A 12,734-nucleotide genomic window follows, 5' to 3' on the forward strand; every position below is an offset into this window, starting at 1 on the left:
TCTCCACTGGGATACCATACCGCTCGGTAGGCCTTCTTACACATATCATTTAGCTGACTGGTTTTGATATACAGTCAGGTTCATAAATATTTGGATACAGACACATTGTCTAATGTTGCTTCTGTACATTACCAGAATGAATTAAAAGTGAAACGACTCCAATGCAGTTGAAGTGCAGACTTTAAGTTTTAATTCAATGGGTTGGACGAAATGATTGCATAAAAATGTGAGGGGAAAAAGTAATTTGTAAACACAATCCTATCATTTCAGCGGCTCTAAAGTAATTAGACAAATTAAATAACTGAAAATAAAACGATCATTTCTATTTCTATTATTCAAAACCCTTTGTTGGCAATGACAGCCTGAAGTCTTGAAGTCATGGACACCACCAGATGCTGGCATTCCTCCTTACTAAGGCTCTGCCAGGCCTTTACTGCATTGGCTTTCAGTTGCTGTTTGTTTGTGGGTCTTTCTTTCCTAAATTTAGTCTTCAACAAGTGAAATGTATGCTCTATTGTGTTAAAATCCAGTGGCTGACTTGGCCATTCAGGAATATTCTATTTCTTTACTTTAATAAAGTCATGGGGTGCTTGGATTGTATGTTTTGGGTCATCGTCCATCTTTATTATTAAATGCTGCCCAATCAATGTGACTACTTTTAGCTGGACTTAAGCAGACAGACAAGTATGTCTCTGAACGCATTCGGCTGCTTCAGTCCTGTGTCACATATTCAGTAAACACTACCAGTGCCACTGGCAGCCATGCATGCCCAAACCATCACACTGCCTCTGTCATGTTTTACAGATGATGTGGTATGCTTGGGATCATGAGTCGTTCCATACCTTCTCTATACTTTTTTTCTTGCCATCATTCTGGTAGTGGTCGATCTTGGTTTTATCTGTCCAAAGAATGTTTTTCCAAAATTTTGCTGGCTTTTACTAGATGTTTTTTTTGTTTTGTTTTTTTGTTAAGTCCATTCCAGCCTTTCTATTCTTGAGGCTTATGAGTGGCTTGCACCTTGCAGTGAACCCTCTGTATTAGGGCTGTTCGATATGACAATATTAAAACATCTATCATTTCATATTATACGCTATCATTTGTTCTGTGGTGTTGCAAAATAAATTTTATGTCAGTATTTTTCATTGTTTTGATGGTAAGTAGTGGCTATATGAATTTCTTAATTTTCTTTCTGTTATGTTCTCTTTGACCGCATGTTGTCTGTTCACAGTAAAAATTTCAAAATGCAAACACTACGTCTCAAATCAATTCCAGGCCTTTTATCTGCTTAATTGGTAATGACATCATCATTTCAATATGGATACCCTAAATTAAAGCTGAGTCTGCACATCATGTTCATGATATAATTATGATTGGAAAATGTTTCAGTAAACGGGCAACAAAATAAAACTTGTTATTGTCCAAATACACACTGACCTAACTGCAGGCCTTTTCTACTCTAATTGAGTGCTCAAAGCACTTTATACAACAGATTTCATTTACCCATTCACAGGCACAGATTAATACAAGCACTTTTTCTGTCCAACATTCACACACAGTCATACTCAGATAAACCCATTGGGAGCTGTAGATTAGAGCACCTGGGGACTGAATCACCAATTTGACCAATAATCACCGAATGCTAATCTACAAGATACAAAAGGTTCAGTTTTCTGTGTAATGGGTAGACAATAGTAAGATGGTCTGAGTCTACAGTTTGTTTGTTTTTTGTTGTTGTTTTTGTTTTTTAATGAACAGATAACAGAAACACTACGGATGTATTGTAATGCATAGGTGTCTATCTGTATCTGTGTTTGAATTCATTTCAGGTTCCTCTCCCATCAGTTCCTCAAGCTCATACTATGCGCTCACATTTTGTGAGAAAAAACAAGACCTGCAAACACTATACAAAAGATGTTGTGTGCTTGCCCTTGTCTTCAGCATCAACGTTTCTCATACCGAGAGGAGATTCAAGAGCAAAACTAGCACAAGATGGCCTTATTGGGAAGATCTCCTTTACATCTGACTGGTCTGAAGCACAACTTAGAGAAGAAATAGCAGCAATCTTCAGAAGAACATTTGCACTGTCAACTGGCCAGACATTCCCTTTTGAGTATTTGAGTACAATTAGAGGATGTAAACGACTAATGAAACCAAATGTTTCTAGCAGTTTTCTTTGGGATGGCCAAGAAGTTGGCTCGATTTGTTCCACCACCTGCCTCTATATAATGAAGAAGGGGTGTATTAAAAGACCCAAAGCAGCTGCCCATTAATGAGGGCACATTAACGACATTGCTTTTGGCTGTTTTCACCAATGTCTTGTTCTGCTGGCTGAGGCCACCTACAACACACCAGGGCCAGTGCTGCTGGCCGAGGCTAACTACACCACACCAGGCCCTGTGCTGGTTCCTGAGGCCATCTTCAAAAATCCAGGGCCTGTGCTGCTGGATAAATGCTGAACTGAGTCTTTGGTTTAGGGTATTAGGCAAGCATGCAGGTACGGTTATAGGATTGTGTTCGTGACTTCATGTACTGGCCACCTCATCACTTTATTCCATAAATTGACACATTGTGTTGTGGGCAGCAGTTTGCGGCCATACCACCCTAAGCACGCCTGACCTCATCTGATCGCGGAAGCGAAGCAGGGCTGTGCTTGGTTAGTACTTGGATGGGAGACTGCCTGGGAATACCTGGTGCTGTAAGCCTTTCATTTTCATGTCATTGAACTGCTTTAGATCCAGAGAAGGAGACTATTAAACGACCCAAAGGAGCTGCCCATTAATGAGGGCACATTAACGACATTGCTTTTGGCTGTTTTCACCAATGTCTTGTTCTGCTCGCTGAGGCCACCTACAACACACCAGGGCCAGTGCTGCTGGCCAAGGCTAACTACACCACACGAGGCCATGTGCTGGTTCTTGAGGCCATCTTCAAAAATCCAGGGCCTGTGCTGCTGGATAAATGCTAAACTGAGTCTTTGGTTTAGGGTATTAGGCAAGCATGCAGGTACGGTTATAGGATTGTGCTCGTAACTTCAGGTTCTGGCCACCTCATCACTTGATTCCATAAATTGACACATTGTGCTGTGGGCAGCAGCTTACGGCCATACCACTCTGAACACGCCTGACGTCGCCTGATCTTGGAAGCGAAGCAGGGCTGGGCTTGGTTAGTACTTGGATCGAAGACTGCCTGGGAATACCTGGTGCTGTAAGCCTTTCATTTTCATGTCATTGAACTGCTTTTGATCCATCAAAGGGGTGTATTAAAAGACCCAACACAGCTGCCCATTAATGAGGGCACATTAACGATATTGCTTTTGGCTGTTTTCACCAATGTCTTGTTCTGCTGGCTGAGGCCCCCTTAAACTGATAAGAACATATACTACACTTGATCTTAGCCAAAAGGCCAAGAAGCGATGTCCTCCTGCAGGTTCCTGGCTGAGCCGCCTTCTCGGGACACTTCTCGCTTGTGACGGTGCGCTCTTTCACTTGGCTCACAGGGAGGGCTCCGCTTCAAATCTCCGCCCACCCACAGTAGCTCAGAGGCCTGCGGAGCTCCGTGGAACTGCGCGCTTTCTTCTATTTCTTCTTTTGAACAACGAGGAGAGGGCCCAACCAGACGGCAGACCCTGCCAAAAATAGGTGCAACTCCTTAGCCTCACTCTCCACGGAAGTCTTTAGTAAAAGGCGAAAGAAGCCGCAGTGACTCCTCGTCCCGTCTTCCGGCGTCACGGTAGGCCCTGTTTGCTTGGCTGAAGGGGCAGATCTCAGGCCCCGCCTGCTCTGCTCCAGAGTTCGACTTTGACAGGAGAGGGGTGACTGGAGAGGAGCACGTTCGCGGCTTCAGGCTGCTTTCTGGCTCTTGGCTTGGCAGACCTTACTTTGTTTGGCTTTTTTGCTTTTGCACAAAGTCAGCAAAGGGGGCACCGTTCCAGGAGGCGCTGCAATACCGGGTCGATGCGTGGAGCGAACGGAGCGAGCCCCTTATTCGGCTCCCTGTTCTAAAAATGCGTTTCATACGTTGCCCCCGAATCTGGGGGCGTATCAGATATTAAACTGATAAGAACAGATACTACACTTGATCTTAGCCAAAAGGCCGAGAAGCGATGGCCTCCTGCAGGTTCCTGGCTGAGCCGCCTTCTCGGGACACTTCTCGCTTGTGACGGTGCGCTCTTTCACTTGGCTCACAGGGAGGGCTCCGCTTCAAATCTCCGCCCACCCACAGTAGCTCAGAGGCCTGCGGAGCTGCCTGGAACTGCGCGCTTTCTTCTATTTCTTCTTTTGAACATCGAGGAGAGGGCCCAGCCAGACGGCAGACCCTGCCAAAAATAGGTGCAACTCCTTAGCCTCACTCTCCACGGAAGTCTTTAGTAAAAGGCGAAAGACTTGTACGTTTTGAAGAGAAGCCAGAGTGTGTGTTTCTCTGGCCTCGCAGGAAGCCGCAGTGACTCCTCGTGCCGGCTTCCGGCGTCACGGTAGGCCCTGTTTGCTTGGCTGAAGGGGCAGATCTCAGGCCCCGCCTGCTCTGCTCCAGAGTTCGACTTTGACAGGAGAGGGGTGACTGGAGAGGAGCACGTTCGCGGCTTCAGGCTGCTTTCTGGCTGCTTTCTGGCTCTTGGCTTGGCAGACCTTACTTTGTTTGGCTTTTTTGCTTTTGCACAAAGTCAGCAAAGGGGGCACCGTTCCCGGAGGCGCTGCAATACCGGGTCGATGCGTGGAGCGAACGGAGCGAGCCCCTTATTCGGCTCCCTGTTCTAAAAAATGCGTTTAATACGTTGCCCCCGAATCGGGGGCGTATCAGATATTAAACTGATAAGAACAGATTTTTTTTTTTTTTTTTTTTCCTTTTTTTATTTCCTTTCCACAACATTTCCATCCTTTACATTTACATTTCACATTTCTCATACATCTTAACATATTACTTTCCAAATCAATGTCATACCTTCATTTCTTTACATCTAAATAAACATCCTACAGAAAGAGAAGAGAAGTTGAACAACAAGAAAATCCCACAAAATGAAAGACCAGAAACTGAAGAAACAATCGCCTTTCTATTATCTCGCTCCTTATTACTTACCACCTTTTTTTTGGTGGTTTTGAAAAGATGGTTTTCCACCTATCCTTAATTGTATCACTTCCCCACTTTTCTAATTCATGCCAGTATATACTTTCAAATTCTTTCTCTATTGCCTTAACTGTTCCTATCTCTCTCCATTTATACACTCCGGTTATATTTCCCTGCCTTGCTTTCCATAATTTAAGTTTTACAATTGATATCAGCATACAAATTATTTTATTTTGTTCTTTTCCCACTCCTTTAACCCCAAACGAAGTGATTTCATCATATGTCACATTCTCCAAGCACTTATAACTCTCTATCATCCCATCCCACACCTTTTTTGCATATTCACATCCCCATAATACATGTTCAATTGTTTCATCTTCCATACAGTTTTTCCTTGGACAGACTTTTTGCTTCCCCAAATTGTGGGCATACATTGTGACCCTGACTGGTAGCCTTCTATGCAAGTGCAACCAATTAAAATCTTTAAACCCGTTCTTAAAACTCTTGTCCTGGGCCCGTACCCACACTTCAGAGCTCACCATTACTGGATTGACATTGAGTTTCTGTACCAGTTTCCTATATAGTAACTTATGATTTATCACTGTATCCTCATCTTTACATTCCGTATATCTCCTCCCCCACTTTACCATTCGCTGGAAGTACTCCGGCCTAGTCTCAGCTTTAGGGCCTTTATTATCCCACCCTATTAGAAACCGGTATGGTATAGACAGCCAAAACCATATCAGGATTTGGCATTTGTGTATATATGTCTTTTTCAAGAGTATACATACATTGCTATAGAATATTGCATCCAGCTTCAGAGGAACGTTTGGCACATCCCTCCCACCATCTGCTATTTCCTGATACATTAGCGCCCTTTTCACATATTCATAGCCCCCCCATATAAAATTAAATATTCCCCTCATTAGTTGAGCTCTATACTTCTGCGGCATCGGAAAGACGTAGGCCAAATGTAGCAGCTTTGGCAATACATCGGCCTTTACAACCAACACTTTCCCTGAAACGGAAAGTTTTCTTGTCTTCCATAATCCCAGGTTTTTTTCGACTACAGTCATCTTCTTTTTCCAATTACACAATGCATCCCCCTCCCCATTCCCAAAAGAAATTCCTAATACGTCCATAGGGCCTTCGCACAACACATAATCACAGATCTTGTCCTTCCTCCCCTCCCACTTCCCAAGGTATTTGTACCTAGTCTTCTCCTTGTTTATTCTCGATCCAGTTGCTTTTTCATAATCATATAGAATGTCTATCACTCCCCTTAAGCTTTCATCGTCTGCCAAGTATAATATTGTGTCATCCGCGTATTGTGATATTTTTAAGCTCTCGCCCCGGGGCAACGTTATCCCTTTAACAATGTGGCTCACCCTTATTGCACAAGCAAGAGGTTCTGCGTATAAAACAAACAGCACCACAGAGAGCGGGCACCCTTGCCGCAATCCTCTTGTTTGTTGCACTTTATCCGTTAAATGCCCATTAATTTTGATTTTTGAATTTATTCCCTTATATAAAACCTTTACCCATTTTGTAATGGCTCCTCCTAGACCCAGCCCCTCCATAACCTTCCACAAAAAAGCGTGGTCTACTCTATCGAAAGCTTTCTGCTGATCCAGGCTAACACATATTGCAGCAATGTTTCTCTCCTTTACATATGTGAGTACATCCCTGTGTAGATGTAAGTTCCATGTGATTTGCCTCCCCTGTACCCCACAAGTTTGGTCCATTTCCACTATGTGTGACATGACTCCTGCTAGCCTATTCGCCAGAACCTTACTCAGTATTTTATAGTCCACGCACAGCATAGTTAGTGGCCTGTAATTGTCTAGTTGGTTCGGGTTTCCTTTCTTAAACAGAATAGCCACCACTCCCGTTTTCATGCTTTCCGGCATCTCTCCTCCCTCCATGATTTCCTTAAAAACCTCCAAAAGGTGGATCCCCACCATATCCCAAAACGCCACGTAAAATTCTTTTGTTAGGCCATCTATGCCGGGCACCTTATTGGCCTTCATTGCCGTTACCACATTAAACACCTCCCCTACTGTCAATTCCCCCCCCAGCTTTCCATTTTCTTCTTCGGGTAGCCTTCTCCTTAGCGATCTTATAAAAACCTCCCCCTTCCCCTCATCCAAGCTCTCCTTTGTAAACAATTTTCCATAATATTCTTCCGCCGTTCTTAACAAATCATCTTTCCCCCTTATCACCTTTCCATCCCTCTCCAGTTCCGTTATAACCCCCCTCTTATCCCTAGTCTTCATTTTGCTAAAAAAGTATGAGGAGCACTTCTCGTTCTCCTCATACTCTTCCTGTTTTAATTTATATATTACGGCCCTCGCTTTCCTCTCAAGTAATTCCTCCTGTCTCATTTTTAAATTTTCCAAGTACCCTTCCTTTTTAATTCCCCTTCCCGTATTTTCCATAATGTAGATTTTTTCTATTTCTTTTTGTATTGTGTCGAACTCTTTCTTTTGGACTTTTGACCTCTCTGTACAATATTTGATTGTAAACTTTTTGATTTTTTTCTTTATGTCCTCCCACCAAACCACGTTGTTACTGTATAAACTTTTCATCTCGGCCCATATCGGGAAGATTTTCATGAAGCCTTCCCTATAGGCTTTCTCTGCGAGGACGTCGTTGTTAAACTTCCAATACCCTTTTCCAAAGTCTGGCCCTACTATCTCAAGCTCCACATCAACTGCTTGATGGTCTGTGAAGAGGGCCGGTATTGTTTTTCCCTCTATTATTTTGCACTTTTTTTCTACTAAAATGTAATCTAACCTACTCTTCACCCCCCTTGTGTTCTTCCAAGTATACCCCACTTGCTTTCCCAGTAACTTCCCCATTACATCAATTAGTCCATATTTCTTAATGAAGGTCCTAAAGGGGAGGGAAAACTTTTCCCTTTCCAAAGAGCAATTAAAATCCCCTCCCACAATAATATCTTTCCTAGTCAAAAAACAAGTATCCATTTTTTGGAAAAGGTCCTTACGTAGCCCGTGCTCCACCTGTGCATATACATTTATTATCCGACATTGAGTCCCATTTTTATCAATATCCACCACCATTACCCTTCCTTGTATTACAGTAAAGCTCTCAATTATCTGAATATCCTTATTCCCACATAACACCCCAACTCCAGTCCCATGTACCCCCCCAATGCTCCAAGTAGATTCCCCTCCCCTCCATTCCTCAGTAAACAAAGCAACATCCCTCTCATCTCTCAGATGAGCTTCCTGAACCAAACAAACATCGAAATTGAAGCTCAATAAAAATTCATAAACAATTTTTCTCTTCCGGGCACTTTTTAGCCCCCTAACATTCAGGGTAATTATCCGTAGTTTTCCCATACCATAAACAAAAAGCAAGTGGAGCACTAAGGGCAAAAAATATAATAATAATACTAAAGAGAAAGAAAAAAAAACAAAAAAAAAACAATGAGTCTCTTGGTATATTTTACCTGCTCTCTTGGATTCTCTAACTATCCATATTGACATGTAACAAAAGGTCTTTTATGAAAGAGTCCTCGGACTTTTCTTCGCTCTCGTCTTCCTCTTCCATATCTCCATCGCTTGTCACATCACTTAGAGGGGTATGCATGCACTCAGTCTGTGTTCCCCTCAACACATACCCCTCCACATTTCCACCCTCCTCCAAAACCTCCTCCCTAATATCTTGATCACTTAGCTTACCATCTTCAGAGAAGGCGGCTGGACTCACCTTTCTCCTCCTTTTAGCGGACTTTCTCCGTGGTTTTCCAACCACTTCCCAACCTTTTTGGGGTTCCTCCCCCTGCTGTACTTTCTCACCATCTTGCTCAAGACTTCTCTCTCCCTTCTCCTCACGTCGCTCCATCCCCTCCTCCACACCTTCCACCTTGTCCTCGTTAGCCTGATTTCCAGCAGCTGGTATCGGCTCCTGGGGCCTTGCTCCTACACCAGAGTCTATTTCCTCTTTGCTACGTTCTTCCCCAATAAGTCCAGTCTTTACCACGGCTGAATAAGGCCGTGGCTTAGTACAATCTCTCGCCATGTGCGCTTCCGAGTCACATAAGTGACATCTTCTGGGCTCCTTGCAGTTCCTCGTAATATGTCCAAGCTCGCCGCAGCTCCTACACCTCACCTGGTCACATTGTTCTGCATTATGTCCAACACTCCCGCATTTCCTGCATGCTTGGGGCTGCCCTGCGTAAACAAGGAAGCCTCTGTCCGCTCCAATAGAAAAGACTGCAGGTGGGTGGCAATATCCATCTTCACTGTTCATATCCGCCCTCAATTTGATGCGAAATTGTCTCTTTCCGGTCCATATGCCCAGACCGTCCTTTATCTTTCGTACTCCTGGGAGAACAGTAACGTATCTCCCTAGAAAGTACCTGATAGTCTCTTCCGTGACCCATGGGTTATACATATGTATCGTTAAAATTCTGTAATCATTGCGATACAAAGGGGTCACCATATATCTCCGCAGTTCTTTATCTTCTTCCACAATGCTCTTCCTTCTCACTTCTTCCGTATATTCTCCTGTAGAGAAAGTCACATCATAGTGCTTACTTGCGGTGCTCTGTTGTAGGCAGAATATTTCCTCCGGCTGTATCTTCAAGGCTTCGAAAAGGATTCTCCGTCCAAAAGTTATTCTGTCATGCATTTGTGTGTCTTTCTCCATGAGTTCAAATCTCAGCGTATTTCTTGTTCCAAAAGTCTCGGAAAAACTGGCCGACGACGTCGCCATCTTTGTTTGCTTCCCGCCTCCTCTGATAAGAACAGATACTACACTTGATCTTAGCCAAAAGGCCGAGAAGCGATGGCCTCCTGCAGGTTCCTGGCTGAGCCGCCTTCTCGGGACACTTCTCGCTTGTGACGGTGCGCTCTTTCACTTGGCTCACAGGGAGGGCTCCGCTTCAAATCTCCGCCCACCCACAGTAGCTCAGAGGCCTGCGGAGCTGCCTGGAACTGCGCGCTTTCTTCTATTTCTTCTTTTGAACATCGAGGAGAGGGCCCAGCCAGACGGCAGACCCTGCCAAAAATAGGTGCAACTCCTTAGCCTCACTCTCCACGGAAGTCTTTAGTAAAAGGCGAAAGACTTGTACGTTTTGAAGAAAAACCAGAGTGTGTGTTTCTCTGGCCTCGCAGGAAGCCGCAGTGACTCCTCGTGCCGGCTTCCGGCGTCACGGTAGGCCCTGTTTGCTTGGCTGAAGGGGCAGATCTCAGGCCCCGCCTGCTCTGCTCCAGAGTTCGACTTTGACAGGAGAGGGGTGACTGGAGAGGAGCACGTTCGCAGCTTCAGGTTGCTTTCTGGCTCTTGGCTTGGCAGACCTTACTTTGTTTGGCTTTTTTGCTTTTGCACAAAGTCAGCAAAGGGGGCACCATTCCCGGAGGCGCTGCAATACCGGGTCGATGCGTGGAGCGAACGGAGCGAGACCCTTATTCGGCTCCCTGTTCTAAAAATGCGTTTAATACGTTGCCCCCAAATCGGGGGCGTATCAGATATTAAACTGATAAGAACAGATACTACACTTGATCTTAGCCAAAAGGCCGAGAAGCGATGGCCTCCTGCAGGTTCCTGGCTGAGCCGCCTTCTCGGGACACTTCTCGCTTGTGACGGTGCGCTCTTTCACTTGGCTCACAGGGAGGGCTCCGCTTCAAATCTCCGCCCACCCACAGTAGCTCAGAGGCCTGCGGAGCTGCCTGGAACTGCGCGCTTTCTTCTATTTCTTCTTTTGAACATCGAGGAGAGGGTCCAGCCAGACGGAAGAACCTGCCAAAAATAGGTGCAACTCCTTAGCCTCACTCTCCACGGAAGTCTTTAGTAAAAGGCGAAAGACTTGTACGTTTTGAAGAGAAGCCAGAGTGTGTGTTTCTCTGGCCTCGCAGGAAGCCGCAGTGACTCCTCGTGCCGGCTTCCGGCGTCACGGTAGGCCCTGTTTGCTTGGCTGAAGGGGCAGATCTCAGGCCCCGCCTGCTCTGCTCCAGAGTTCGACTTTGACAGGAGAGGGGTGACTGGAGAGGAGCACGTTCGCGGCTTCAGGCTGCTTTCTGGCTCTTGGCTTGGCAGACCTTACTTTGTTTGGCTTTTTTGCTTTTGCACAAAGTCAGCAAAGGGGGCACCATTCCCGGAGGCGCTGCAATACCGGGTCGATGCGTGGAGCGAACGGAGCGAGCCCCTTATTCGGCTCCCTGGTCTAAAAATGCGTTTAATACGTTGCCCCCGAATCGGGGGCGTATCAGATATTAAACTGATAAGAACAGATACTACACTTGATCTTAGCCAAAAGGCCGAGAAGCGATGGCCTCCTGCAGGTTCCTGGCTGAGCCGCCTTCTCGGGACACTTCTCGCTTGTGACGGTGCACTCTTTCACTTGGCTCACAGGGAGGGCTCCGCTTCAAATCTCCGCCCACCCACAGTAGCTCAGAGGCCTGCGGAGCTGCCTGCGGAGCTGCCTGGAACTGTGCGCTTTCTTCTATTTCTTCTTTTGAACATCGAGGAGAGGGACCAGCCAGATGGCAGACCCTGCCAAAAATAGGTGCAACTCCTTAGCCTCACTCTCCACGGAAGTCTTTAGTAAAAGGCGAAAGACTTGTACGTTTTGAAGAGAAGCCAGAGTGTGTGTTTCTCTGGCCTCGCAGGAAGCCGCAGTGACTCCTCGTGCCGGCTTCCGGGGTCACGGTAGGCCCTGTTTGCTTGGCTGAAGGGGCAGATCTCAGGCCCCGCCTGCTCTGCTCCAGAGTTCGACTTTGACAGGAGAGGGGTGACTGGAGAGGAGCACGTTCGCGGCTTCAGGCTGCTTTCTGGCTCTTGGCTTGGCAGACCTTACTTTGTTTGGCTTTTTTGCTTTTGCACAAAGTCAGCAAAGGGGGCACCATTCCCGGAGGCGCTGCAATAGCGGGTCGATGCGTGGAGCGAACGGAGCGAGCCCCTTATTCGGCTCCCTGTTCTAAAAATGAGTTTAATACGTTGCCCCCGAATGGGGGGCGTATCAGATATTAAACTGATAAGAACAGATTTTTTTTTTTTTTTTTTTTTTTTTTTTCCTTTTTATTTTCAAGTACAAAAGAACCACAAACTTAGTAACAATACTGCAAAGAAACTGTACAAACATCACTTCTGATAGAACAGAGGACAAGCGTATTTTAAACAGAAGAAAACGTTTTCTCTCCCCATTGATCAGGTTATTCAGTTGTCCTTTCTGCAGGTGCTGTAATATCCAAATAGCAAAAATGATTAATCAGGATTTTTTTTTTTTTTTTTTTTTTTTTTTTTTTTTTTTTTAAATGGAAAAACACACATTCATTTACACAACATGCCAAAGTTACATCGCATCTTCTCGATTGGCAACCACATTAACATATTTTCCCATCCTTTTTTTTTTTTTTTTTTTTTTTTTTTTTTTTTTTTTGACTCTAAAACTAGTCTTACTGTATATTGCTCTCAAAACAAACTAAAACCTTTCCCCTCTTAGTCTCCAAAATTAGGTGGCTTCTGAAAAATGGTTTTCCACCTGTCTTTGATTGCATCCCACCCCCACTTCAATATCTCAAAATGCCATACTTTTTCTATTTCTTTCTCTACCAACCTACATGTGCCCATAACTGTCCATTTATATGACCCCAGAATATACCCTTGCCGAGCCTTCCACAAATATAGTTTCACCAAAGACACTA

The 12,734-nt window shown here is 45.0% G+C and overlaps 1 protein-coding gene, 7 non-coding genes and 6 pseudogenes across 16 annotated transcripts in view; 2 read left to right on the plus strand and 12 right to left on the minus strand.

Moving 5' to 3' along the window:
- LOC146502969 (uncharacterized) overlaps positions 1-12,734 on the minus strand; it is a 225,304-nt gene that overhangs the window by 132,161 nt on the left and 80,409 nt on the right. The window lies entirely within an intron of this gene.
- LOC146503049 (5S ribosomal RNA) lies at positions 2,584-2,702 on the plus strand (annotated as a pseudogene).
- On the plus strand, positions 3,093-3,211 carry LOC146503050 (5S ribosomal RNA; annotated as a pseudogene).
- On the minus strand, positions 3,237-3,414 carry LOC146503051 (U2 spliceosomal RNA; annotated as a pseudogene).
- Positions 3,913-4,104, minus strand: LOC146503052 (U2 spliceosomal RNA). The gene has a single exon (XR_014869077.1). It is a non-coding gene; the product is annotated as a U2 spliceosomal RNA (small nuclear RNA).
- Positions 4,299-4,411, minus strand: LOC146503053 (U5 spliceosomal RNA). The gene has a single exon (XR_014868893.1). It is a non-coding gene; the product is annotated as a U5 spliceosomal RNA (small nuclear RNA).
- LOC146503054 (U2 spliceosomal RNA) lies at positions 4,666-4,866 on the minus strand (annotated as a pseudogene).
- LOC146503055 (U2 spliceosomal RNA) lies at positions 9,737-9,878 on the minus strand (annotated as a pseudogene).
- Positions 10,073-10,185, minus strand: LOC146503056 (U5 spliceosomal RNA). The gene has a single exon (XR_014869145.1). It is a non-coding gene; the product is annotated as a U5 spliceosomal RNA (small nuclear RNA).
- LOC146503057 (U2 spliceosomal RNA) lies at positions 10,429-10,619 on the minus strand. The gene has a single exon (XR_014869067.1). It is a non-coding gene; the product is annotated as a U2 spliceosomal RNA (small nuclear RNA).
- Positions 10,814-10,926, minus strand: LOC146503058 (U5 spliceosomal RNA). The gene has a single exon (XR_014868941.1). It is a non-coding gene; the product is annotated as a U5 spliceosomal RNA (small nuclear RNA).
- On the minus strand, positions 11,170-11,360 carry LOC146503059 (U2 spliceosomal RNA). The gene has a single exon (XR_014869035.1). It is a non-coding gene; the product is annotated as a U2 spliceosomal RNA (small nuclear RNA).
- LOC146503060 (U5 spliceosomal RNA) lies at positions 11,567-11,679 on the minus strand. Its single transcript, XR_014869143.1, has one exon. It is a non-coding gene; the product is annotated as a U5 spliceosomal RNA (small nuclear RNA).
- Positions 11,923-12,129, minus strand: LOC146503061 (U2 spliceosomal RNA; annotated as a pseudogene).

The sequence above is a fragment of the Neolamprologus multifasciatus genome, chromosome 14 (assembly GCF_963576455.1).
Source record: "Neolamprologus multifasciatus chromosome 14, fNeoMul1.2, whole genome shotgun sequence".
NCBI lineage: Eukaryota > Metazoa > Chordata > Actinopteri > Cichliformes > Cichlidae > Neolamprologus > Neolamprologus multifasciatus.